This window comes from Mustela nivalis (assembly GCF_964662115.1).
Source record: "Mustela nivalis genome assembly, chromosome: 5".
In the NCBI taxonomy this organism is placed as follows: domain Eukaryota; kingdom Metazoa; phylum Chordata; class Mammalia; order Carnivora; family Mustelidae; genus Mustela; species Mustela nivalis.
The window spans coordinates 48,973,876-48,979,121 of record NC_139024.1 but is presented as its reverse complement, the minus strand read 5'-3'; the positions used below and the strand labels follow the sequence as shown (position 1 = coordinate 48,979,121).

The window sequence follows — 5,246 nt, the reverse complement described above, 5'->3', positions numbered from 1 at the left end:
CAGTTTCATTTTCCGCAGATAGATATCCATTATCACTTCAGCCTTTACTGAATGGCTTAACTTTCCCCACTGAGCTGCAATGCCACCAATGTCAAATATCAGGTTACTATACGTGCATGGCTCTGTTTCTGGACTCAGTTCTTTCCATTGTTCTCTTTTTTTCTCTGTTGTTTTGCTAAATGCCATCCCATCTAAATTATATCTTCTTAAATCTTTGTACACGGAAGGGGATCCATTCATAGGTTTTCTTCATAAATGACTTGGCTATTCTTTGTTTTTTACTCTCCCATTTCATTGGAAGCATTCTAATTAAACCTTCATTTTGGGATAATCTGGTTAAGGTCCATAAAACAAAACAACATAAAACTTGGTAGAATTGGGAATTGTGTTGAATTTGGAGAAAACTTTATCTTTATGATCTCTTTGTATCCACACACATGGTGTATTACTATGTTTCTTTTAAAGTATATCAATATAGGTTAATAATTTTCCTTCAAGAATGAGAGTGAAATAAAGACATTAGTTATGCAATTGTGAACCTGAGAGCACCAATCGTTTCTCATTATAAGAAATGCTAAAAGATCAATCCAGACAGAAAGTGATCCTAAATGGATTGTATCAGAGATAAGAAGGAATGGTAAGTGAAGTGTGTAAACCTGGCAATTCACAGACCTGTACCCCTGGGGACAAAAATACATTATACGTTTATTTAAAAAAATAAATAAATTTAATAAAAAATTTAAAAATACATTATATGTTTATTAACAATAAATAAACAAATTTTTAAAAAAGAAGGAATGGTGAACAAAAACATTAGTGTAAATGTAGGTTAATAATAATAATGTCTAATTTGTGAAAGGTAACCAGAATAAAGCCAAAATACTAAACATACAGCATATGATAAGTGGGTGAGGGCAGATCATTCTAATATCCTTAAATTATTAGGAAGAATAATAAACATATAGATTATTTTAGACTTTGAATATGCACATTAAATGGCAAGAGTAATAATTTAAAATATAGATATTTAGGAAGGAATTAGAATAAGAAAAAGGAAGAAAAAAGAAGAGAAAGAGGAAACAAAAGATAAAAACAAAAATAGTAAACATGAAATAAAATAGTAAAAAAATGAATAATCGAACAAAAGTATTTTTTTAAGATTTTATTTATTTATTTGTCAGAGAGAGAGAGAGACAGAGACAGAGCACAAGTAGGGGGAGGAACAGTTTCCCTGCTGAGCAAGAAGCCCATTGTGGGACTCAATCCCAGGACTTGGGATCACGACAACCTGAGCCAAAGGCAGAAACTTAAACCACTGAGTCACCCAGGTGTTCCAAACAAAAGTATTTTTAAAAGTCCTCACATCTCTAGTTAGAAGGCAAAGATTGTCAGACTGGATTTTAATTGTCAGACTAGGTTTTTGTTTATAAAATGCATATTTAGAACATCAGGATATAGAAAAGTTGAAAGTCAAATTGGAAAAGAATACAGCAGGAAAACAGTAACCAAATAAAAATGGTCTAACTATAGCAATAGCACACAAAATATGCTTTAAAGCAAAAATCACTGTTAGAGGAAGTAAGATTCATTACATGAAGATAAGTCTTACTTTACCAGGATGATATGATATTCTAAACTTATAACACAGAAAGCAAGCAAAAATGAATGAAAATATGGGAAATTTGAACAAAATTTGCACGCCTGAGCTAATAAACATGCAACTGTTTGTTGCAATGTTCTCCATATGTTCATTGGCCCAAGGCTGTACAGTCTTTTTAAACACATGAGGTATATTTATGAAAATAGACTATGTGTTAAGCCCTAAAACTAGCCTTAATGAGTTTCAAAGGCTTGATATCATAAAATAACAATCTCTGATGCAACTGAATTATATTTTAATAAAAAATATAAATACATTTATAAAGAAGTACTGCTTAACTGAATATTTTAATAGAAATTAGAAAAATTTGGATTTAAATAATAAGAATATAATCAAAATTGTGAGGAGGAGCAAAGGTATTTCTTAAAGGGAAATCAAAAGCATTACAAGATTGCAAATGAGAAAGAATAAAATTTCTCAATAATGAGCTAAGACTCAAACTTAAGAGGTTTAAAATATAAATTGCAGAATAAACTCAAAAACCTCAACTAAAAAAAGAATCAAGAAAATAATTATAAGATATTATTAAAATAAATAATAAATAGCAGTGAGAAGGTCAAAATTTGGTTCTTTGAAAATGGTAATGAAATTGACAAGTTTTTTTCAAGTTTAATCAAGGAAAAAAGAGAAGATTCAAAGTAAGCACAATTAAGGGTGAAAAAGAAAACAATACCAAATTCTGTAGGTACTGAAGAGAAAAATAAAAGGAAGTTGTGAACTTTTTATCAATAAACTTGAAAAATACAGTTATTGAACCTGAAAAATATAACTTACCAAAAATGGCTCGAGTATAAGCATATTATAAATAATCTCTAACCATTAAAGAAATTGAAACAGTAATTGACAAATTTTCCCAGAAAAAAATCCCAAGCCCCATAAAGTTTTCAGGCAAATTCTAGCAAACACCTGAAAAAAATGTCATTCCAACTTTACACATACTCTTCTGCTCATGATGACCTGAATCCAGGTAAGTATTAAATTTACAAAATATTATGATCCCAAATCACCTGAAGACGAATAAGTTTTGAGGATATATGATAAACTATAATCATAATTTTTTTTTCCCTTTGTTGGAATGCTTTACACTTTCCACAGAACAGAAACTAAAATAACCTGTTATACAATTAGTCACAAATACAGTCCTCGAGTTTTTTTGCCCATACACATGAGTATTGTCTAAAACATGTCTTCTTTGTAGCAGCTAGGCCCTGCCACCACTGTGCTTGGCTGAGTTCACAAATCTGTTGTAACCTGTAGCTTCCCTGTCACTTCTCTGGCTCTCCTCTCCTGCTAAGCTTTGTTTCCTGGCAGTAATTAAAACCTTCTGCCACTGCCATAGCTGCTGCTGCTGCTGGAACCACCATAGCCACCTTGGTTTCGTGGTTTGGCGAAGTATTGGCCTCCACCACCATAAGGGCCAGAGCTTCTGCCTCCAAAATTGCCTCCTTTCATGGGTCCAAAATTTGAGGATTGATTGTTGTAATTGCCAAAATCATTATAGCTTCCACCACCTCCAAAGTTGCTTCCATCATTACCAAATCCGTTATAGCCATCCCCACTGCCACCATATCCACCACCACCTCGACTGCCACCAAAGCCACCTCGACCACTGAAGTTTCCTCCGCGACCAAAGTTGTCATTCCCACCAAAACCACCTCCACGACCACCACCAAAGTTTCCAGAACCACTTCGACCTCTTTGGCTGGATGAAGCACTAGCCATCTCTTGCTTAGAGAGCGCTTTCCTTACTTCACAGTTGTGGCCATTCACAGTATGGTATTTTTTTTTTTTAAGATTTTATTTATTTATTTGACAGAGAGAAATCACAAGTAGGTAGAGAGGCAGGCAGAGAGAGAGAGGAGGAAGCAGGCTCCCTGCCAAGCAGAGAGCCCGATGCGGGACTCGATCCCAGGACCCTGAGATCATGACCTGAGCCGAAGGCAGCGGCTTAACCACTGAGCCACCCAGGCGCCCCCACAGTATGGTATTTTTGAATGACAATCTTGTCTACAGAATCATGGTCATCAAATGTTACAAAAGCAAAACCCCTCTTTTTGCCACTGCCTCGGTCAGTCATGATCTCAATCACTTCAATTTTCCCATACTGTTCGAAATAATCTCTTAGATGATGTTCTTCAGTGTCTTCTTTAATGCCACCAACAAAAATCTTTTTCACAGTTAAGTGGGCACCAGGTCTTTGAGAATCTTCTCTTGAGACAGCCCTCTTTGGTTCCACAACTCTTCCATCCACCTTGTGTGGCCTTGCATTCATGGCTGCATCCACCTCCTCCACAGTGGCATAGGTGACAAACCCAAAGCCTCTGGAGCGCTTGGTGTTCGGATCTCTCATTACCACACAGTCCGTAAGTGTTCCCCATTGCTCAAAATGGCTCCTCAGACTCTCATCGGTTGTTTCAAAGCTCAGACCTCGATGAAGAGCTTCCGCAGCTGTTCAGGCTCTTTGGGAGACTCTGACTTAGACATGACGGCGGTGGGAGGGGAGACTTTAACGATGCTTACTCGGCCTATAATCATAATTTTTAAAAATGGTTGGCAAAGCTACACAAACAGATCAGTGGAACAAAATACACAATTTTGAAATAGACACATTAAGGGAAACTTCATTTATGCTATAATATATTCCAGATATATAACTGTAATATATTGCAGATATGTGAGTAAAGGAAAAACTAAGATAATTATCTTACTCTCTTTTTTTTTAGAAACTAGAATCTGGAACAAAGCTTAAAGGCTATTTCTTTATGGGGAGATCTAATCGCAGGGCAGAAAAAATGAAGGACAGTGAGGCTGGGAAGAAAGGCAAAGCAAATACATTTCTGAGCTTCACAAAGAGACACAGCCGGTTGCTCAATGCTCAGTCATGCTGAACATCTTAAGACAGGCTGTTCAGAAGCAACCCGCTTCACAACAGTCTCTCAGAAGAAGGATAAGAGGAGAATTGATATGCTTGTTTTCACTTCTATTCCTCACTGGTTGAAGTTTGTCTTAGAAAACATTAACCCTACCACAATTCCAGGCTGTATCACTTGGTCCCTTGGGGTCACCTCTAGGATACTCGTGCCAAGATCTCAAGTCTTGTGACATTGGATTTTATCTAAAGGGGGGCAGTGTCAGGAGAAGCCAGAGACTCTATGAGTCCATTTGGGTTGGGCCTGGGTACCAGATCCCCTGGTACTCCCAGTACCAGATCGCCTGGTACTCCCACAGCAACAGACATGATGGGGGCAGTGCTGCCACTGGCACTCTCTATGGAGAAGGTAGAGAAAAATGTCAGTGTGGTAGACAGGGCAACAGCTCCAGCAGCTAGAGAACCATCAGGAGCTCACCAAGAGTGAGCTGAGGACTCTGGGCAAGGTGAATCAGAGTGAATTGAAGAGCTGCATTAATTGTGTCCAAAACAACTGGATATTCATATGGGGAAATAAGATATCTGATCCTACCTCACACCTTAAAAAAAGTCAATTCCATGTGGAATAGAGATCCAACTGTGAATAGCAAGACATTAAGAAGAATATACTTTCTATAAGAGAAAGATTTCTTCGGTCTCCAAAAGTACAATCTATAA

General features: G+C 36.8%; 1 pseudogene across 1 annotated transcript; it reads right to left on the bottom strand.

The window, feature by feature from the left end:
* Nucleotides 1–2,832: 2,832 nt before the first annotated feature.
* Nucleotides 2,833–4,179, bottom strand: LOC309865633 (heterogeneous nuclear ribonucleoprotein A1-like; annotated as a pseudogene). Its single transcript has 2 exons — nucleotides 3,639–4,179; nucleotides 2,833–3,430 (listed from the first exon to the last, which is right to left on the bottom strand). The product of its transcript is annotated as a heterogeneous nuclear ribonucleoprotein A1-like (transcript).
* Between the last annotated feature and the right edge of the window lie 1,067 nt (nucleotides 4,180–5,246).